General features: G+C 41.9%; 4 non-coding genes across 4 annotated transcripts; 3 read left to right on the top strand and 1 right to left on the bottom strand.

Annotated features, from left to right (window-relative positions):
• Positions 1-18484: 18484 nt before the first annotated feature.
• TRNAV-AAC (transfer RNA valine (anticodon AAC)) lies at positions 18485-18557 on the top strand. The gene has a single exon. It is a non-coding gene; the product is annotated as a tRNA-Val (tRNA).
• An 802-nt stretch (positions 18558-19359) lies between these two features.
• On the bottom strand, positions 19360-19432 carry TRNAV-AAC (transfer RNA valine (anticodon AAC)). Its single transcript has one exon. It is a non-coding gene; the product is annotated as a tRNA-Val (tRNA).
• A 2129-nt stretch (positions 19433-21561) lies between these two features.
• Positions 21562-21634, top strand: TRNAV-AAC (transfer RNA valine (anticodon AAC)). The gene has a single exon. It is a non-coding gene; the product is annotated as a tRNA-Val (tRNA).
• A 1729-nt stretch (positions 21635-23363) lies between these two features.
• Positions 23364-23436, top strand: TRNAV-AAC (transfer RNA valine (anticodon AAC)). Its single transcript has one exon. It is a non-coding gene; the product is annotated as a tRNA-Val (tRNA).
• The last annotated feature ends 441 nt before the right edge of the window (positions 23437-23877 follow it).

Raw genomic sequence — 23877 nt, 5'->3', positions numbered from 1 at the left:
GTACAATACTAATTGTAGGCATAATTGTGTACGATTGGGTGAGTGCATTAACTGATTGAGCTACTGTTTCTGTTTGTTTCTCACCAACAAACGATAGAGTCCTTTTCGCTTTCATTTCGCGCATGAAACCACTCAGATCGGTATTATATATTGAAGAACGGATGTAGTCTAAAAATCGCTCTGTAGCTGTTTCCACAAATTTCTTGAAAATGTGTACGGGATACAAATTTCGTAATTTTTCTACTTTTTATTCTGTACTTTTTCTTAAAATGGTTCAACCAACTAGCACATGCGCTGAAATTAGTTCGCCCCATTGTTGAGATCTCTCTTGAAATATCCAAGACCCACAGTCCCAGGTCTTCATGGCATACGTTCCACTTCAGTCTTCTTGCTTCTGTAAAGCGAGAAAATAATTTTGTATGCAGCAATTTCCTGTGTTCAGTGGGGCTCACTGATGTAGATTCTAATTTTTTTTTTTTTTTACCTCTGTACAGTTGTCGTAGTGACGTCACCTTACGACAACTTTTGTGGACAGTGAATAATGAAAGCCGCTTTTCACCCCCTCCCCCCTTATTTAACCGTAAATTTACAGCTTTTCTCTTGAACGCAAGATCTACAGTTTGTTTCACTTTCTTCTGTGGACTGGAAGCATAGCTTGAACGAGTAGATTCACTAGGTGACTGCGGCGTCTCTTCACTGGATTGACGGAAATCAGACTTGATGCTCAAAATCGGATCCGTAACACATCTTGTTCCTAGCAACGGTGTTGAGCCTTCTCTTTCAGATAATGCAGATGAGGTGTCGCTGCTTCCACTATCACTTTCACTGTCACTATTTCTCACCAGACACGACTCCGACTCCCATGGGGTGATTTTCAGTTAGTTGGATCACATGTCGACCTATCTCCCTTTTTTCCGAAGTTATTTCCTTTTTCACGGAAATAACGTAAAGCATACTCTAGAACTAGTGTGACCAGATATTCAGAGACCTGATCGTAAACATGATCTAGCAGCGAACTTGATCGCCGATTTTTCTCGTTCCATTTAAGCAATACCAAGCGTAAAAAGCATACAACGAATCGTACATTATTACTCACTACAGCACGATAAAACTTAAAGACACTCTGACTTTTAGATCCTATGAAAAGGAAGTAATGTGTTCCAATAACAAAACTTACCAAATTTTATTAACCTACTAACCTATCATGCTATTACATTTGTTTACATTACAACACGCACGCAGTATTACATTAACACGTTGCAGTGTGAAGTCACTGTGACAGGCTCTCGTACTTTTAACTTGAATTAATTATCTTCAACAACTTTAAGTTTCCACACAGTATGCCATAAAACTCTACGCAGTTATAATCCAAGTTGCACCTAGTGATGACCATGTGCTTTACATTTTCAGGCTTTAGCCTGGATTTTTCATTTGTCCAAAGATTGTTCATTAATGAAAATACCCGTTCTGTAGGAGCATTTGTAGCAGGCAAGCGTAACACAAATTCTACAATATCACTTATATTCCTGAAGCCAATATTCCTATCTTCAAAATTAGTGAATATTTCCACCCATCTGAAATGAGTTGATGTACGAGCGAAATTCAATGCCTTTACTTTAGTAACTGTGGTATATTCCCTGACATTAACAATCTAATCAAAAAGCATTGTGACACAGGTGTAGAATCTCTTGGAGGTGGAAAGTGTTTTTAGAAGATTTTATTTGAATTTTTTAAAGTAGTACTTACTCATTTGTATTCCATTCAGCTACCTAACCTGTACAGTGTAAAAAATATTTTTCTAACATATGTTGGTTGTAACGTCCGCCTCTGTAGTGTGGTGGTTAGCGTGATTAGCTGCCACCCCTGGAGGTCCGGGTTCGATTTCCGGCTCTGCCACGAAATTTGAAAAGTGGTACGAGGGCTGGAACGGGGTCCACTCAGCTTCGGGAGGTCAACTGAGTAGAGGTGGGTACGATTCCCACCTCACCCATCCTAGAAGTGGTTTTCCGTGGTTTCCCACTTCTCCTCCAGGCAAATGCCGGGATGGTACCTAACTGAAGGCCACGGCCGCTTCCTTTCCTCTTCCTTGCCTGTCCCATCCAATCTTCCCATCCCACCGCAAGGCCCCTGTTCAGCATAGCAGGTGAGGCCGCCTGGGCGAGGTACTGGTCATTCTCCCCAGTTGTATCCCCCGACCCAAAGTCTGAAGCTCCAGGACACTGCCCTTGAGGCGGTAGAGGTGGGATCCCACGCTTAGTCCGTGGGAAAAACCGACCCTGGAGGATAAACGGATTAAGAAGAAGAAGATGTTGGTTGTAACTATTAGATTACATTTCTATATTAACTGGAACAGTCCAGAAACTTTGTGACGCGCATTTTAGAACAAGGTGTGTTAGCCTTTGTTAGTTATGTGTTCTAGAAGTATGTTCTTACTATTCTGGAAATAGAAGATACGCGATCGTATGTGTTCGAGAAAGTGGTTTAAACATCGCGACCGAAGAAAGAGTTGTGATTGGTGAATCCGGGCAAGCTCCTGCGTTCTGATTGGCTACTCCAAGGCCAGGGTTCCCTTTTTACATGGAGCTAGGGAGCATTTCGTGGTCTGTCTTATAAGCTTGTCTGTCTTTGGTCTGCCGTCTGCCGGAGTTTTGACGTCGTGGGCGACTCCTCGCTTTCAGGACGGACGGCCTTAGGGTAAGCACGGTTGTTTTCAGTCTCGTTTTGATTTGCATTTAATTTTCGTTTTAAAGTATTACTCAGGAGATTGCCCTAATCGCCACTCTATTAACCTGATGTTTTGAAAAGTACGTTTAACTTCAATCTAAATTGCAATAGCATATTGTGTTTCTTCTTACCTTCAAGATTGTACTGTACGACTTTGTATGTAATTAGATGTACGGTATTCGCTTGACTCTTTGAACTTATAAGAAGCTCTTGTCAAGGAACATCTATTTGTTGTGTCTCAAGGAATATGTAATTTGTATTTTACAAATTGTGTATCGGTATTTTCCGCATTGCTGAATTTGTTCGTGATTTATTTTGTACGGTCCATTTGGTAAATAATATTTAAAAAAATCAAAGATCACCGTTGATTTTTTCGAAAACCGCAACCTCCATGCCCTTGGTAGGTTCCCAGTACCGTTCCACGTTCCTTGTTCGTTATCGTCAAGTTGCCCTCACTGATTTTTACTCGCGCTGTTTTCGCCGCAGTTCATTACATGATTATGGTATTTATAGCGTTTAAGGAACCTTGTAATTTGATTTACTTTCCTCCCTTTAACTGTGTTTGTGTGACCGCTGAAGTAACGGTTACACATTGTATCACATTATGTCTTTCCCAATGTACTTAAGTACAAAATCTAATGACCTGTGCACATCACTCCATTCGAACACAGAATTAAGATCTGCCCAAATTAACACACTGAGTTCTGAAAGAATTCCAAGCATGTGGAGTCAAATATTTCAACATTTTTCTTGAAATGCGAAACATGAAGTAAGCCATCATTTTCAAGGTTATTTAGTTTAGATTGAACAACCGAGGGTACAAGTACACAGTCTAGCCTATTTGAGAGCTTTTTCCTGAGATCCTAAAGTACTTTGCAAGCATCCAACATAACACCATGTTGCCCCTCTAATAACTGAATCACATTGTGAAAAATTGCTGCTAAAGCATGCACAAAATTCAACCACACCTCAGACAAGGGATCATCAAAGAACGGTTTGATTACAGTTGGACACCTGCTTTGTGATTCAAAATATGATTTCATGATTGGATACAACTTCAGTACTCGTTCAATGGAAGGTAAGAAGGAAAACCACCTTGTTCTACTGAAACCAAGAACTTTGGAATACGGTACTCAATTTCGACGAAATTACAAAACTCAATCAAGGAGGCCTCACGTACAGTGTAAATGTGAAAATATGAGTGGATTTTCTGCACTACACTTTGAACACAAACTGAAAGACAGACCACAGCAGTTTGTATTGCATTGTAGACAATGTGAGCACTGCAACCAACACCAACAATCGATTTCTCAATAGACTTCTGCACGACGGAATAAACACTTTTACAACCTTTCCGAGATGAGCCACCGAAGTTAGTATTAGTCAGAGGGGTCTCTTCCCGCATTGCGCTCGCTTGTTTCTCTCCCTGTCCGCCTTCTGCGTGACGTCATGTGGTATGAAACAGCGGTCGCCCGTCCTGCTGAAACGTATTACCACTACATCATAAAATGGTCATAACTTCCGAACCATTCATGCAAATAATGTCCTAACAAAGTTATTGTAATCCTTATAAAATACTGGAGGAGGTCAAACAATTTATTTTGATGAGGAACTCGAGGATAATATCGAAATATTTATTTAATTTTAAGGAGTTACATTTTTTACCGCGGACTGTAGCATAAAATCGCTTCTAGAGGGCAGCCGGTTGGAAATAGGTATGTGCCATCGCGGACTTTTTTGTAGAGGATTCTATGCTCTACATTTCGTATGGTTACACTTGGGGTCTATCGTTGATGGTTCAGGCAGCGTAAGCCAAGAAAGCAGGTGACCGACCGACCGACTTTTTATCTCTTTCTACGTATTTACTGTATATCGGATCACGGAAATATAGTAATTTTATAGTGGTTCACTACGTGAATAGTGTTCGTGTTGTCAGTATCTGAAGTAGAACCCCTGTACTGATTAAAATGCAGTCAACATATTATGGAAACGTGTGTGGCGCTATAAATTGTCGGCACGTAAAAGAACTCCCGTGGGACAAAATTACGGCACCTCGAGTCTCAGAAAACCGTAAATGTTAGTGAGACGTAACACGAATAACATTATTATTATTTCGCATATTATAAAGACAATAACGACAACAACCATCATAGCCAGTTAGTTTGCTACTGTGATGGCATAACAATACTTCCTCGTCAGCAATGCTTGGTTATTGAAACACTTTGTAATAAACTCTTGAATATCTCCATTATACTTACAGCTCGTACGGTAAAAAGGTGTCAGATATAAATGACTGAATGAAAATCATATTTTCTATAATTATTGTTATGTGCTAATAGCCGGGCTGAGTAACAACTCAAATGGTAGATCGCTGGCCTTCTTAGCCCAACTTGGCAGGTTCGATCCTGTCTCAGTCCGGTGGTGAAGGTGCTCAAAAACATAGTTAGTGGGACGTAAAATCCAATAACATTAACATTATTATGTGCTAATAACTTATACTTATGAATATATTTCGAAGCTCGTGAAATAACACAGTATCCGTGATCCGATATACAGTAAATACGAAGAAAGAGACAAAAATGTCGTGCGAGAAGATACCTGTTACTGGATCTCGGTTATTTCAAAAGCGGGCCTCACACATCCCAGTCATGAGTGGTTAAAAAATATAGCCCAGTTCGAAATTTCATTTGGTGTGTTTCACGGCAAAAAAGTGAAAACCCTTACTTCTATTATTAAGTCAAAATTTCCAGTATTCCATGACAAAATAATTTCTCTTACGTAAAGACCAGGGCATTTATTAGGATATGGCATTTTAATGCAAAGAGTAAGGAACTAGCACTGAGAAAATATGCCAATAAGAAGGCTAAGCTTTGGGCTGGTTCATCAAGTAATTAAGTCTCCTGACACGTACGTTTTAATAATTTAATATAATTCCATTCTGATATCGATATGATGCATATTTTCCTATGCCATTTAATCTAAATATTTACTTCATCAGGAAATAAATTAATTACTTTGAGTTGCATGGCAATATTTTATTTCTTATCGTATTATATGTCATGTATTTGATAGTTGATGTTCTACCTGCTCAGCATGTGACGAAATTTAACGCATTTTCACGTTTTTAAATCTATTGGAAGTGCCGTTACTTATCGAATCGGACTAAACCAGACTATTATTTGATGAAAGATTGAGAAGATGTTTCACAGGCATGAGAATTCACGCGCTTGCTGCACTGCGACTGTGTTCCTTACTCGCTATCGTTCATACCGCGTGACGTCAGAGCGCTCCAGCCAATGGAAGCTTCAACCGCCGGAGTAGCCTACCTTATATTCTAGTTACCTTGAGTATTAGAGTTGTCTGCACGAAGTCCAACCACTGTACTTTCAAGATGAAAATCATTTAGCGTTATCAGGACAAATGACGAAATAATGTCAGCAGTTTCCCCTACCTGTTCTTCAAATTCTAACAATATTGCCTGTACCCCTTTGCTCTAAATAAATTAGCGAACAAGAAAGGGGAAAAGTTTGGTGGATTTATGATTTGAAGAGTCTGTGCCAACCGAGACATAGTTCATATTTTCCAAGTCATTTTCACTTCAGATATCGCAAAATGGACTAATCACATTAGTGACAATAGCTTCACACTTTGTCTTAGCACACGAATATTTTGGTTCGAAACACTTCTGAAGCAGTTTAGACGTGCAGTCTGCAGAGGGAAATGTTTGGCTGTGTTTAACAGTATGGAATGCAAAACTGCCTTCAGAAGCTGCCAATTTCTGTTCAGCTGACCACAGTTCAGCTCCTCGAATGAAATTAGTAAAAAATGAGCTGGATGCGGTCGTGGTGGTGGTGATTATTGTTTTAAGAGGAAGTACAACTAGGCAACCAATCTCTATATAACACTAATCAGAGGGAAAAATGGAAGGGAACCGGATCTTCGAAAAATGAAGGTATCGGTCAAAGGAAAACAAGAACCACGAACGTGAAAATGAGAGACCCCCTGGGCCTCCATACGTAATACCGTCAGGGTCTGAAAAGAAAAAGAGTTGACCAAGGAAGGTCGGATAGGACAGATGAAAGAGAGGAGCCTGGTAAAAGTAAGTGGAAGCAATATTAGGACTCAGCTAAGGGGCCCGTGGTCGCCAAACCACGCTCTCTAAAGTTCAGAGCCCCTGGGGCCCTTTTTAGTCGCCTTTTACGACAGGCAGGGGATACCGTGGGTGTTATTCAACCTCCCCCACTCACAGGGGGAGCTGGATGCAGCAGCATTGCCAGCGAGTTTGTGCTTCTTAGTATCCAAATGTCGTACAATCTCGCTTTTCCCGCCGTTTGCTATTGGAAACAAAGCTGAACATTTGGTGCAGCGAACGTCGCTTTTCGATTTATCTGGTACTGTAAACGGGTAGAGAAACTGCAATTCAGCATTTAGTACACATTTACCTTTAATTTTCGGCATGATTACTACGGCTAACGTAAACCACACTATCTGATCATCTGGATAATCACCAGTACCGTTGCCTACGTTATACTCAAAGCCGTCACAACGCCAGTACACAACTACACCGCTCCAAACTGCTCTTCCCGTCGTGAAAGTAGCGACCGCAACGACAAGCGGAAACGGAAGTGTTTATATTTGAAGCTGTAGCCATCTTAAATTAAATATTCCTTATTTCTCGTTCTCTTTCTTTCGTTTAAAACATTAATAATTACACATACCACATTCTGCAAAAGAAATGAAACCATTTATAATGCAAAAATATTTCGCAGTATTTTCGCAGGATATTTGATAAAAAGCAGGATATTTATACAGCTTTCGAGCCTCTTCGCGCACCACAGGATAGGGTGTTAAAAAAAGGAGTATTCTACGAAAAGCAGGACATCTGGTCACCCTATCTAGAACATTAGCCGGATTCAAAGGAGCATGTATCAACTGGCTAGCGCAGAAAGCTAACGATTACCCGGTCGCTTCAGCTGATCACATCGAGCCATACGCCAACGTGTGCACTTCTATTAGACATTTCCGTATTGATTTCAGGACCTTACGGATCGCAATGGCAGCTGAATATTTGTACATTGCTTTCTTATGGATCCCTCATCCTCTCTACCAACTTTCATTGCCGATTTCGATATGACAGTATGGACAGTTCCCTCATTAGGTAAAAAGCAATGTCCAACTTAAAGTCCATTTCCCCGCAAGTTTATTTTGCAGATACATTTAATTTAACAGATAAATAACTACTTTTGCTACATAGCGGAAACTTTGTATATACATTCAGTATGATGATTGAAGGAAAGAAGACTACAATCATGGACCTGTCTAAACAAATAACCACATGACTTCAGTTACACCCTCAAAAGTTTTATATATTTTAATGAGAACTTTAATACATTTATTTCGCCTCTGTTGTGTAGTGGTTAATGTGATTAGCTGCCACCCCCGGAGGCCCGGGTTAGATTCCCGGTCCTGCCCCGCACGAAATTTGAAAAATGGTGCGAGGGCTGGAACGTGGTTCACTCAGCCTCGGGAGGTCAACTGAGTAGAGGTGGGTTCGATTCCCACCTCAGCCATCCTGGACGTGGCTTTCCTTGGTTTCTCACTTCTCCTCCAGGCAAATGCCGGGATGGTACTCAACTTAAGGCCACGGCCGCTTCCTTCCCTCTTCCTTGTCTATCCCTTCCAATCTCCCGATCCCCCCACAAGGCTCCTGTTCAGCATAGCAGGTGATGCCGCCTGGGCGAGGTACTGGTCATCCTCCCCAGTTGTATCCCCGACCAAGAGTCTGAAGCTCCAGGACACTGCCCTTGAGGCAAATATCCTTGTCAGAGTAAAGGAGTAGTATTTAATGCAGTATTCATCAGGGCGTAGCCAAGGGGGTGCTTACCGCACCCCTCCGAGGGAAAAACCAACCATGGTGGGTAAACATATAATGAAGAAGAATACATTTATTTCTAGATGTTCTCCATAACAGTCTACTTCGTGCACACACACTTTCTCTGTATACAATTAAAATTTTTGTGGATTATTGATACGTTTCCGAGATATGGGTAATTAAAAAACCTTTTGCAAATCTCAAAAGTAAATTCGTAATGAATGAAAAGTAGGCTAAATATTGAAATATTTGACACACAAATTATTTTTTGTTATTTTATTGTTCTAATAGGCCCTGTCCAGTTGTAGAGTGAATTTCAAGTGTAAGTTACATGAAGTTGTGATTTCCCCACTCGGAGAATAATCATCAAATGAGAAATGCAACCATTCAAGCTAAGGGCGCCAATCTTTAAGTTGAAGACTTAAAAATAAAATTTATAATCAAGCTTGGACGGACTCTTATCACAGGGGTGGGGTGATAGTGCACTAATCATTAAGCAGGAGAATTAAAAATCAAAAGGCTAATTAAGGCAGATTGATTAAGGTAAACTAGAAAAATACTATTTATTAGATTTAATATAAATGACGACGGTTTAACGAGAACTGAATTAAAATGGAAAATGAATTTAACAAAAAATTGAATGACTCTACTTCGCGAAAACTTGCAATATCTTTAACTCGCTTGCTCACCATTTAGTCTTGTTCTGCTGGTCCTTGGAAGGCTTCCCTCCTTGTAGCTGGAACATCATCGGTCGTCTTTGATATCTCTTCATCTGCAGCTCAGTACCATTCCTGCCTTGCCAATTGCACCCACCACTAATTGGAAGATGACTTCAAAACCAACACTCCCTATTATGCTCTATCCCATATTGGAGATAAGCCCTAAGTCATAGTTAGCAGAACCACCTTGGGTTATTTGGAGAGGATACTCAATTAAGAATCCTTCCAACTTTACTGAAAATATTCTCTGAAGTTTCATTTCTATCTAGATTAATACTACCTCTTGACTTAGACTGGTTCAAACCGGTCTTGTAGCCGTGCTGTACGTAATTACTGATGAGAGTGGCTCTACATCCCTCATTCAGAATTTCTAAGTACCACGTTGTGGTAATGAAGTAGAATGCTAACGCAGAATCAAACGAATAATAATACCGAAGAATGCAGCAGAGTCCAGTAGTAGAGATCAAGAAGAGATCTGGCCAAGAGCTCCAGCACGCCCTTTTATAACCTTCTCTGGTGCTAATTACAGGTCGCAACACGTGGTCCAATCAGATGACATGTCTCTCCCCACTCCAGATATTAGAGTTGACGGGTCTTAACTCTGATATTAACTGTTCTTCTATTGGTCCATTCTCTCAGTATCCATGGCAATATGACGCTCCTTTCAAAATATAGGCGTTGATTCGTTTGAATAATTCTGGTCGAAATACGGTAGCTTACGTTGGGACGCGTGAACACGTGCTCGCTTTTCCCAGAACTTGGTGTCTAAATCTGTCCTTTCTCCTTCCTCGGTGATGTGGCAAGATAGCGGAAATCTACTGCAAGTTAATTTTAAACAAATGTCGCAAGAATCTAAGTGAATATTAGAATATTCAGCCCTCGTTTACAAGTCGTAGTTACAAAGTAATGAAATGATAGTGAGCAAATGATTAAACATGAATTATAATACAATTACATACCAAAATAAATATCATGACGTTAAATTCTTGAATTAATTACACATAATAAAATTAACATAATTACACTGTAACGTCTGGAACGTTACATACGCCCCCATGAGTTCTTAACAAATATCATATGAGTTGAGAACTCACACACTTACTCCCACATTGACTTGAAATACCTCTATTACCTGCCCATAACGAGCGACAGTATTTTCATACAATTAATTATCTCTCACTCTTTCCATCATATCTCTCTTAGACTGCTTACCATTGCGACTGTCTGTTATTTCAGTTCATCTTGAGGTTTAGATGCTAAATTATGCCCAACATGAGCAACTTTTCACTTTTGTAAAAAAAAACAAGATTATCCTAGAAAATATAACATAATATATATACAATTTCAGATTATAGACTCTGCCGAGTGTCTATCTGTCCTTTTACTCCCCATCTCTCAGACATTCTTTGCTAGATAGCAATAACACGTTCTCTTCCAATCTATTACATTAGAAACATGGAAAACAAATGATACAAACAATTTACACTTTTATCACTCTTTCGAATGTTTCAAACTTATCTTGAAGCAGGATGTAATACACTTCACTCGAATACACACGTGATTTAAGCTCACGGTAAAATTATTGCAAGTTAGAAATGCACATACGGAAAAATTAATTATTTGCCGTCGTCAGCTTTAATTAGCCTTCTGTAACATCTCAGAAAACAAATATATAAAATTTCATGGCCTCACATACGGAAAACAGATGATCTATCGTCAATGAACGAGCGTAATTCTACCGCTACACAAACACCTCCCTTGTTTACAAACACGACTAGGAAATACCACCACAATAGAGACGTAAACTCATTCCACTCGTAGTCTGACATAACAAGTAGCAACTTCCCCGAGTTACTGACCTATATCTCACAATCCGGTTCAGCCACCTCACACGACAGGTATCTCCTTAAACTACTAATGTTATATGAACCATTCATTACGCTCTCGCCATCCGCTAACTTGTAAGCACAGGGTCCTAGTTTACGATGTACTTTATAAGGGCCTTGATATAAAAGAAAAAAATTCTTAGTCACCTTATCCTCACTGTTTGACAACATGGGAACTCTCACCAAAACCATATCACCTACCTCAAAGTTATCCAGTACCTTACGTTTCTGTTGCCTTTTACGTTTATCTCCAGATTTAATCAGGTTCTCCCGTGCCAGTCGGACGTAAAATTCAGCATTACGAGGCTTACAACCAAAATGAACTTGTGACGGCGTCAATCTAGTGCTTTCATGTTGAACTGCATTGATCCATGTCTCTATGCGGGATAAATGAGCCACCCAGGCTGTATGCTTATCGAACACTAAGCATCTAAACATGCGAGATAACTCCTTCATAACGCGTTCACACATATTGCCCTGAGGGTATCTAATGGATGAATGAACCTGTGTAATACCTAGCTCTCTAATTATGGACTTCCATTTTCTCGAAATAAACTGCGGTCCACTGTCTGATAATATTCTAAGAGGAGTACCTAATTCAGGGACATACTTCTCTTTGATTATACGACTACAAGATTTTCCAGTGGCTTTTCTCATACCGTATAATCTGACCAATTTCGAGAAGGCATCTATAATGACTAAAATATATTGGAAGCCAAACTGTCCCTTTACCACAGGTCCAAATAAATCAGTACACACCAAGTCACCAGGTCTTTCTGAGATTACTGCCTGACGAGGTCCTTCTAAATAGCGGTTAGGAACTTTGCTACGCTGACACAGATCGCAAGTGGAAAGAATTTTTCTTATATCTCTTCCCATCTTGTCCCATATAAAATTCTGTCGGATCTCATACAGAACTTTATTAGCTCCAAAATGTCCTAATTCCTTGTGGATAAACCAAATCAATTCCACACGTAGCGCTTTGGGTACACAAATCCCCCAGAGATCCTCGCTACATTTCCTGGCTAGAAACCCGTTAACCAGTTTGTACGTGTGCCTACCATGCGACACAGTGATATGCTCTCCTCCCTGAAGTACAGACAAAGGTTCCCGACATTCTTCGTCTACCGACTGTTCAACCAATAGGTTACGTAGTCTCTTTAGAGCAGTTTCATTTTCCTTAGACAGACATGTACATATAATAATGCCCTCACGTGGCTCTAGAAGGCTACCTTCTTCGCTCAACTTCGGATCACGTGACAATCAATCAGCAAGGACATTATTCTTTCCCTTAATGTGAGTTACCTTAAAATCATACTCTTGTAGGGCGAGTATCCATCTACTAACTCTGTTAGATGATAATTTACACTTGGATACAAAAGAAAGAGCATGATGATCCGTCCTAATTTCAAATTCGGTACCTAAAACATACATCCTAAATTTACTCAGGGAGTATACGATAGCTAGGAATTCAAGTTCCGTTATAGTATAACGCTTTTCAGCAGCACTTAAACCTCTGGAAGCTAAAGACACAATCCCTAAATTACCATCATCATCTACTTGACATAGTGCACCTGCGATACCACAGTGAGATGCGTCCGTCAGCAACACATACTTCCTATCGGGCATGGGGTATCTCAAAACAACCGCCTGCCTGAATCCTTCTTTTAATTTTAGGAAAGCTCTATCATGATCTTGTGTCCATTCCCACTTACTGCCAGCTTTCAATAGTTCTCTAAATGGCTCTAGTAAGTTACCAAATCTCACTACAAATCGTCTGAAAAAATTACATACACCAATATACGATCTGAGCTCCTTAATATTTCTAGGTGTCGTAGTATTCAATATTTTTTCAATTCTTGTGCTCTCAGGCGTCACTCCCATTGCCGATACACGGTGCCCCAAAAAAGTCACCTCTCGTCTACTGAAAACACATTTGTCAAGTTTCAGAGTAAAACCAGCATACTCTAATTTAGAAAAAACCCTCTCCAAGTGGTCCAAGTGCTCTTCAAAGGTACTAGATCCTATAACCAAATCATCGATATAAATAGTAGCATAATCTCCAGTATCATCTCCCAAGGCAATACTAAGTGCGCGAATAAGAGCTGCCGAACTCGTACGGGTCCCAAAAGGAACACGCCTAAATTGGTACAAACTATGTTTATAGCTGAAAGCAGTAAGAGGCCTGTCTTCTGATCTTAAAGGTATCTGCCAAAAACTACTCCTAAGATCTAACGTAGAAAACCAACTCTTACCCTGAAAATTCTGTATCAACTCTTCAATGGTTTGTGATCTCAACTGATCAGCACCAATACGTCGGTTCATCTCTCTGCCATCAATACACAAACGTATTGATCCATCAGACTTAGGCACGACAATTAAGGTATTAACGTATTGACTGTTTGATAATTCAATCACATCGTCTGCTAACATAGCTTGAATTTGATCCTCTACGGCTTTTGCATATTTGTGTGGTATCGGATACCGCGGTCCGCTGAATGGACTCTTATCCAGCACAGAAAAAGAATGTTCATACAGATGGGTAACACCAGGTTTCTCGGAGAAAATCTCCACGTGTTCACACAACACTTCAAATAACTTGTCCTTCTGGATTTCATTTAACTCATTTCTACTTACGGCTTCTTTCAAGCCACATATTTTATCCTCATGAATCCACAACTGACACAACTTCAGGCCTTCACTAGCCTCTTCATTTACTTTAGAAACCTCTCTCATTCTCCACACTGTACTAACTTCCGTTTTCCTCTGAATTTCCTCCTCAAACTTGACCTTGATATCCTCATTATTCCACCTCAAATTTAGCACTAGATCATTGTAATTTAACTGAGCCAATTTTAACGTTAACCAGTCAGATCCCAAGATAAGATCAAATATCAAATGCGGAATTACCAAACAGATCTGAACGCTAATAGAATTATTAATGCAGATCGGGACAGCTACTTGTTTACAAATTTGCATAGACTTCTTACCAACAGCCGTAATGATAAAAGTAGACTTAACAGGCATTTCCTCCAAATGAATACCCTGTTTCACTAATGACTCATACCACTGAGAACTAATACATGATATTTGGCTACCAGAATCAATCAAAACTTTAACCCACGCCCCCCAGACTTTCAATTTAACAACGGGATTGACTACTTTATTACATGAATCTCCATTATTCTGCTCGGGTTCATCCAACAAATCGTCTCTAACATCGAGGTCATATGGTAACACTTTCATGGCAAGACACTTCGCTACCTTCGCACTAGGCTGGAATTCTGACCTAACATTACAGCCTCTAGTTAGTTTAAAGGTTCCCTTTGTGTATTGACGTTGGACTCATTAGTACATTGCTCTGGCCTCCGTTGGGAATTTCCTGTCCTATATTCCTGTGCTCCGCTCCTGCTGTTCTGCTGAGGTCTGAACTGATTACGAGCTTCGTGATTCTGTGTTCTACCGTTATGTCTCATTCCTTTGTGATGACTAAAGTTCTGAATATTCTCCGTTCTACTTCTAAGGTTACCTAACGCATCAAAACTGCCTAATAGGTTCTCCATCTCCTGAATAGTACCAACTTTTTGCATACAGGCCGCTTCTCTCACCCTGTCCGGAAAATGTCTTAAAAGTAGTCTTACTACATCAGACCCCTCGGTTATACCATCTAAGTTCTGACAAATCATGACATGTGCCAGGAAGTACTCGGTCATAGTGACTCCTTCATGCTGTTTGTACCTCCCAAATACCACCCTTTCTCTCTCCCGAGCTTGTATCGCTTCATTCCAGAATTTCTCTCTAAACTTATTTCTGAATTCTTTCAGGTTCGTCATCGTCTGCTTATATACCATGAACCAAGACCGTGTTTCTCCTACAAAAGCATGGTCAATATTTTCCATAACGTCTTCCCAGTCCATAGACCCTTCCTCTAGACGCTTTTCAAATCGTTTTTCTATCATCTTAAGGAAATCTAGCGGGTTCGTTTGTTTCCCATTAAACTTAGGTAGTTCTATTTCCCTAATGTAGCTATTTCCTAGACATTGCCTTCCCGTGAAAACCTGTTTATCCTTTGCCACCTGTTTTAACTTATTTTCTGCTTTCTCTATCCGGCATTCTACATCTCTGTCTCTCCTATCAATTTCTCTCTCCAAATTAACCTGCTTCTCTTTCAATGTCCTAATTTCAATCTTATTCTCTTCAGCTATCGTAAACCTTTCTTCACTTGCCCGGGTCTCATCTTCTATTCTAAGCTTTACCGTGTCAATCTCTTGTTGGACGTGGTCTTTAAATATCCGTATTTCCCCTCTTTGAGTCTCAACTCTCTTATCAATACTAGTGACCTGCCTCATTACTTCCTCCCTAGTAGAGTTGTTTTCCTTCCCCATTAATTCCAGGAATTCACTTCTCTGCCCCGCAAACTTTTCTTCTACCTCTTTCCCTCGCCGTTCATATTCATTTTTCTGGTCCTCTAATCGCTTATTAAAATGTTCATTTTTTACCACCAGATCGCGTAACTGCCTACTGTGTTCGTCCATTCTCCGATTCGCTTCCTCCTTATTTTCCCTCATCTCCCTGCTTAATTCAGCTTTAGTTTGCTCTAACTGTTCTTTAAGTTCATATTTAATATTCTCAATTTTAGTGTTAGTTTGTTCTAATTCACCTTTAAGCTCGGCTTTAGTTTGTTCTAATTCACTTTTTATTTCAGTTTTACTGTCCTCTATCTTACTTAACATTAACTGCATCATTCCCATTAACTGATCATTATTATTACTTTCATTGTTAGTGTTCACTTCCGCTTCGCCCCCCATCCTACTATCATCTGACTCCATACTGACTTCTTTCTGCTTGCCTTCACTCTCCATACTACTTACACTTCTATCTTCAATTTCCTCTACTAGACTACACAACTCTTCCTCTGAACTCAATACATTATTGCTTTTTATCGCCCGTCCACTGCGCAACATCCTCTCCTCTTTCGTCTGATCAGCCATGACCCTTCCCACAATCAAACACTCCTAATGAAACGTGGATATCCAAATTTTGCCCATAATACGAATTCTGATATCGTTACTGTCATTAACTGCTCCGTACTTAATGATTTTCTCGCCCCACGTTGGGCGCCATTTATGTGATTTCCCCACTCGGAGAATAATCATCAAATGAGAAATGCAACCATTCAAGCTAAGGGCGCCAATCTTTAAGTTGAAGACTTAAAAATAAAATTTATAATCAAGCTTGGACGGACTCTTATCACAGGGGAGGGGTGATAGTGCACTAATCATTAAGCAGGAGAATTAAAAATCAAAAGGCTAATTAAGGCAGATTGATTAAGGTAAACTAGAAAAATACTATTTATTAGATTTAATATAAATGACGACGGTTTAACGAGAACTGAATTAAAATGGAAAATGAATTTAACAAAAAATTGAATGACTCTACTTCGCGAAAACTTGCAATATCTTTAACTCGCTTGCTCACCATTTAGTCTTGTTCTGCTGGTCCTTGGAAGGCTTCCCTCCTTGTAGCTGGAACATCATCGGTCGTCTTTGATATCTCTTCATCTGCAGCTCAGTACCATTCCTGCCTTGCCAATTGCACCCACCACTAATTGGAAGATGACTTCAAAACCAACACTCCCTATTATGCTCTATCCCATATTGGAGATAAGCCCTAAGTCATAGTTAGCAGAACCACCTTGGGTTATTTGGAGAGGATACTCAATTAAGAATCCTTCCAACTTTACTGAAAATATTCTCTGAAGTTTCATTTCTATCTAGATTAATACTACCTCTTGACTTAGACTGGTTCAAACCGGTCTTGTAGCCGTGCTGTACGTAATTACTGATGAGAGTGGCTCTACATCCCTCATTCAGAATTTCTAAGTACCACGTTGTGGTAATGAAGTAGAATGCTAACGCAGAATCAAACGAATAATAATACCGAAGAATGCAGCAGAGTCCAGTAGTAGAGATCAAGAAGAGATCTGGCCAAGAGCTCCAGCACGCCCTTTTATAACCTTCTCTGGTGCTAATTACAGGTCGCAACACGTGGTCCAATCAGATGACATGTCTCTCCCCACTCCAGATATTAGAGTTGACGGGTCTTAACTCTGATATTAACTGTTCTTCTATTGGTCCATTCTCTCAGTATCCATGGCAATATGACGCTCCTTTCAAAATATAGGCGTTGATTCGTTTGAATAATTCTGGTCGAAATACGGTAGCTTACGTTGGGACGCGTGAACACGTGCTCGCTTTTCCCAGAACTTGGTGTCTAAATCTGTCCTTTCTCCTTCCTCGGTGATGTGGCAAGATAGCGGAAATCTACTGCAAGTTAATTTTAAACAAATGTCGCAAGAATCTAAGTGAATATTAGAATATTCAGCCCTCGTTTACAAGTCGTAGTTACAAAGTAATGAAATGATAGTGAGCAAATGATTAAACATGAATTATAATACAATTACATACCAAAATAAATATCATGACGTTAAATTCTTGAATTAATTACACATAATAAAATTAACATAATTACACTGTAACGTCTGGAACGTTACAAAGTGTACTTGTTGAGATATTGAGTGTGTGATTTTTAGTTAAAATTATGGTCGTTCAGAGGTATGTGCCCTTAAGTTAGATACGATGCTCGTATTTGCCTGGAGAAGAAGTGGGAAAATATGGAAAACCAATTCGAGGATGGCTGAGGTGGGCATCGAATCCCTACCCACCTTTACAAGTTGACTTCCCAAGGCTGCCTGGAGCCCGTTCCTGCCCTCACGACTTATCAAATTTCATGGCAGAGCCGGGATTCGAACCCGGGCCTCCGGGGATGGCAGCTAATCACACTAACCACTACAACGCAGAGGCGGACTTAATTCATAATACTGTACCAAGTTACAATCCCCGACCTGGCCGGAAACCGAACCCGTGGATCCTCAGAGCCGGAGGCCACGTCATTGACAGTTCATAACCATGTAAACAACAAATACGTCACCGGGCGCGGCTGTGAGCTTGCATCCGGGAGATAGTGGGTTCGAATCCCACCGTCGGCAGCCCTGAAGATGATATTCCGTGGTTTCCCATTTTCACACCAGACAAATGCTGGGGCTGTACCTTACTGAATGCCACGACCGCTTCCTTCCCATTCCTAGGCCTTTCCTATCACATCGTCGCCATAAGACCTATCTGTGTCGGTGCGACGTTAAGCAGATAGCAAAAAAACAAATACGTCCAATAATTCGGAGGCAAGACTCTCTTACCTCACTGAAGCGAGATACAAGGCCTCGTGTTTCCGTGGTGTAGTGGTTATCACATCCGCCTAACACGCGGAAGGTCCCCGGTTCGATCCCGGGCGGAAACATTCATTTTTATAGTGTACTCGAATTACCGAAGTGGGAATGCTGAAGCCAAGCAAGACTTAAATTAGATTCCTCACGGGTGGGAGAGAATGTTATTCCCTGCTAGACGATTTTTAGCGTGTCCTAACAATACTGAAAATTGGCTCATCAACGCGCCGTCGCAGCGAATCCCTGATGCGCTGAAGCAGACATCCCAGGAGAATGGCGTATCAGTGTTAACGGAGAGCATTTTAAACATTTCTTGTAATAAAGAGTTTCATGTGGTATGCTAGTACGTGTCCGCATGTTGGTGTGATTATCCGACTCTGAACAGAAATTTGAAAAGTGGTACGAGGGCTGGAACGGGGTGTACTCAGCCTGGAGAGGTCAACTGAGTAGAGGTGGGTTCCATTCCCACCTCAGCCATCCTGGAAGTGCTTTTCCGTGGTTTACCACCTCTCCTCCAGGCAAATGTATGGATGATACCTAACTTAAGGCCACGGCCGTTTCCTTCCCTGTTCCTTGTCTATCCCTTTCCAATGTTCCCATCCCCGGCGAGGTACTGGTCATCCTCCTTAGTTGTATCCCCCGACCCAATGTCTAACGCTCCAGGACACTGCCCTTGAGGTTTTAGAGGTGGGAAACCTCGCGGAGTCCGAGGGAAAAACCAACCCTGGAGGGTAAACAGATAAAGAAAGAAGAAAGAAAGAATACTTGTTAGGACACGCCAAAAATCTTTCTCTCCCAGTCGTAAGGAATTCAATTCAACTCTTGCTTGGCTTCACCATTCGCGCCTCGGTAAGTTGAGTACACTATAAAAAGGAATGTTTCCGCCCGGGATCGAACCGGGGACCTTCCGCGTGTTAGGCGGATGTGATAACCACTACACCACGGAAACACGTGGCCGTACAGCTCGCTTCAGTGAGGCAAGACAGTCTTACCTCCAAATTATTGGACGATTTTGTTGCTTACATGGTTATGAACTGTCGTTGACGTGGCCTTCGGCTCTGACGATCCACGGGATCGATTTCCGGCCAGGTCGGGGATTTTAACTTGGTATTGTGAATTCCGTGTGTCTCTGTGTTGTAGTGGTTAGTGTGATTAGCTACCACCCCTCGGAAGCCCTGGTTTGATTCACGGCTCTGCCACGAAATTTGAAAAATGGTACGTGTTCTGGAACTGGGTCCACCCAGCCTCGGGAGGTCAACTGAGTAGAGGTGGGTTCGATTCTCATCTCAACCATCCTGGGAATGGTTTTCCGTGGTTTCCCCACATTTCCTCCAGGCGAATGCCGGGATGGTACCTAACTTAAGGCCACGGCCGCTTCCTTCCCTCTTCCTTGTTTATCCCTTCCAATCTTCTCATCCCCCCACAAGGCCCCTGCTCAGCATAGCAGGTGAGGCCTTCCCAGTTGTACCCCGACCCAAATTCTCACGCTCCAGAACACTGCCCTTTAGGCGGTAGATGTGGGATCCCTCGCTGAGTCCGAGGGAAAGCCAACCCAGGAGGATAAACAGATTAAGAAAGAAAGAATTATTTTTTTGAAGCATCACTCTCAGAACAATTTTCACTGAGGTCCTGAAAGTATGGTTTTAAGACAAAGCCATCTCTTAAGGTCGTCACCATACGACCTACCGCCAATTTGTATTGCTTAAGGATTGTATTCAGGTGTTCCTGAGATATCGACACACCTTACATTGACAGACATTGTGATCAACAACGCCAGTACCGCTTTCTAGATAAATGTACCAAGATAGATATCGAAAGTTCTGTTAAAAGTAGTATATAGCCCTGCCAAATATCCAGAGGTTGTTCATTAAAAAGACCGACATCATCCTATAAGTAATAAACAACCACAGCCTGTGTCCAGTCATTCATCTGTCTGTCTGTTAGGTCATCAGCCCAGAGGCTGGTTGGATCCTCATATAGCACCACCAAAGGTTATGCGGTTATAAGGAAACCCCAAAAACCAATGGCAGCATCAAAATGAGACGTACTAGGCAAGATGAGGAGTGAGGTAGTTTGCCATTGCTTTCCTCACTGGGTCAGAAAGTACTACTGCAGCACGACTGACCCTATGAGCAGCACCTTTCATAACACTCAGATGCACTAGTCATGCTCTGAATGTCATTACTCAGCACTATCCTTACCCCAGCAACTTCCATATTGTCACAGCCATGGATGTTGACTGGGACTTCGGTGGAAATTACACTTTACTCTGGCCTGTGCCAAGAGATGGATGCAAAGTACTGTATCCATCAAGAAATGACAGCAGGCATACCAGTCATTCATACGGGTCAGAAATGGAACGATCAGGATAGGTACCGTGCCGGGTGCCGAAGCCTGTCACACTCCTCTGGGGCAACGATTCAGTTGAAATGAAATGATAATGGAGAGTGTTGTTGGAATGAAAGATGGCAGGGAAAACCGGAGTACCCGGAGAAAACGCCGTCCAGCCTCCGTTTTGTCCAGCACAAATCTCACATGGATTGACCGGGATTTGAACCACGGAATTCAGCGCTGCCGCCTGACCCACCCTGTACGGAGTTTCTTAAGCAAATTTTCATGAACCTTCCGAAAAAAATAATCTAAAAGTTGGTAATTATTGTACTAAGGGGAAGTTCATCTAGAAACCCAACTCAAACACGTAAGATTAATAACATTTACCAATTTTAGTGATCCATCTCTCTACAAACAACATAGTATTTTGTAATACAGTTAACAAAATATCTGTCCTGTATGGTCTAATGGCTAGGATACGTGGCTTTCGCCCAGGAGGCTTGGGCCGATTTCCAGTAGCGGAACAAATCGAATCGGGAAATAAACTCATCAAGAGTATAAAAAAGGCATAAAAACGAAGATTGATTGCTGTATTATTTTCCAGTTTCATGTTAAAGTGATATCTCACTCACGGGTAGCCAAAATATCATTTCATTCTGAGTAGCACCTTCGTAGACTCGTGAAGCAACAAATTCTTGGGGGAAAGCTTATCTTAATTCTGCGATTTGAGAAAGGGAAGCGTCGTACGTTTCCGTGGTGTAGTGGTTATCACATCCGCCTAACACGCGGAAGGTCCCCGGTTCGATCCCGGGCGGAAACATCTACACTTTCATTATGTAATCAGAAATAATGGTACAGTTCGTTTAACTTTGACCCACTTCTAAGGTACTCGTGACGGAAGATATGTGAAGTGGGGAAGTAGCTGAATTAAGTTGAGAGAAACATCACTGGACGTATCTTCAGTAGTGCTGTGGTCAGTATCCTCGTCCGTCAACAAGAGACCGGAGTTCGATTTGCCGCTGGGGGTGGGGTACGAACAGTAGTCTACCGGGAAATGTAGGGTTTTTGAACTGACCGTTTGAGGCTGCCTCGTGTGTGCCCAGGTCCGATCCCACTAGTCTCTGACACTGCGGCTGTCCTGCTGTAAAAACGCACACACTGCTGACCTTACATTTTTTAACCAACATTATAAACCACTTGAGTGATTTAAATGCTTCTGTACAGAAATGTGTTGATTTTTACCTTTTTCTTCAGCTTCTCCTTTTTAATCCGATTACCGTGCAGGGTTGCTTTTCCCTCCAACTCAGGGAGACCTCTACCGCCTCAAGGGCAGTGTCCTGGAGCGTGAGACATTGGGTCGGATATACAACTGGGAAGAAGGACCAGTACGTGGCCCAGGATGCCTCATGTTCTATGCTGAACAGGGGCCTAATGGGAAAATAGGAAGGGATAGACAAGGAAGAGGGAAGGAAGCGGCCGTGGCCTTAAGTTAGGTACCCTCCCGGTATTTGCCTGGAGGAAAGGTGGAAAACAACGGAAAACCACCTCGAGGATGGCTAAGGTGGGAATCGACCCCCCTCTAATTAGTTAAACTCTCGATGCTGAGTGGATCCCATTCCAGCCCTCGTACCACTTTTCACATTTCGTGGCAGAGCCGCGAATCGAACGCGGGCCTCCGGGGATGGCAGCTAATTATGCTAACCACTACACCACAGAGGTGGACTCCCCATTACTCTAAAAAAAAATATTGCAGGAGAAAGCTTTTCAAGAATTCCGATCTTTAAGACTTTGTGACTTCTTTAGTTACTGTCAAGCCCTTAAACAATTACACAAACGCATCGAGGGAAGTCATGACTGTCATTTTGAACTTCTGCAATTTACCTCCTTTCTTTCTTTCTTTCTCAATCTGCTTACCCTCCAGGGTTGGTTTTTCTCTCAGACTCGGCGAGAAATCCTACCTCTACCGCCTCAAGGGCAGTGTTCTGGAGCGTGAGACATTGGGTTGGGGATTCAACTGGGAAGGACGACCAGTACCTCGCCCACGCGACCTCATCTGCTATGCTGAACAGTGGCCTTGGCGGGGGATGGGAAGATTGGAAGGGATAGACAAGGAAGAGGGAAGGAAGCGGCCGTGGCCTTAAGTTAGGTACTATCCCGGCATTCGCCTGGAGTAGGAGCGGGAAACCACAGAAAACCACCTCCAGTATGGCTGAAGTGGGAATCGAACCCACCTCTACTCAGTTGACCTCCCGAGGCTAAGTGGACCCTGTTCCAGCCCTCGTAACACTTTTCAAATTTTGTGGCAGAGCCGGGAATCGAACCCGGGCCTCCGGGGGTGGTAGCTAATCACACTAACCACTACAACACAGAAATGGACGGAATTCACAATACCAAGATAAAATCCCCGACCTGGCCGGAAATCGATCCCGTAGATCCTCAGAGCCGAAGGCTTCGTCAATGACGGTTCATAACCATGTAAGCAACAAAATCGCGCAGTAATTTGGAGGTAAGACAGTCTTAACTCACTGAAGCGAGCTGTAACGCCTCGTGTTTACGTGGTGTAGTGGTTATCACATCCGCCTAACCCGCGGAAGGTCCCCGGTTCGATCCCGGGCGGAAACATTCGTTTTTCTAGTGTACTCAACTTATCGAGGTGGGAATGGTAAAGCCAAGCAGGAGTCGAATTGAATTGCTCACGAGTGCGAGAGAATGTGTCCTAACAAAACTGAAAAATGGCTCATGGACGCGCCGTCGCAGCTAATCCCGGAGTACGGCATATGCATGCATGTACCAGTGCTAAGGGAGAGTACTTTGTGCATTTCTTTTAAGAAAGAGTTTCATGTGCTATGCTAGTACGTACTGTTCCTATGTTCTATGCAGAGTTTCTGAGAACGAGTTCCAGCATGGAATTAAAGCGTGTCCATTTTACATGTTGTCATCTTTTGAGAGTGAAGAGTATGTCATGGAGGTTTTCGTTCAAGACAGTGGTCCGCAAATTGGGAGGGGGAGAGTGACCTAGGGAGGCGTGTCTATGATCCGAACTACTAATGACGATACAAACTT

This window comes from Anabrus simplex, chromosome 8 (assembly GCF_040414725.1).
Source record: "Anabrus simplex isolate iqAnaSimp1 chromosome 8, ASM4041472v1, whole genome shotgun sequence".
NCBI classification, from domain to species: Eukaryota; Metazoa; Arthropoda; class Insecta; order Orthoptera; family Tettigoniidae; genus Anabrus; species Anabrus simplex.
This window is presented reverse-complemented; position numbering and strand designations above follow the sequence as displayed.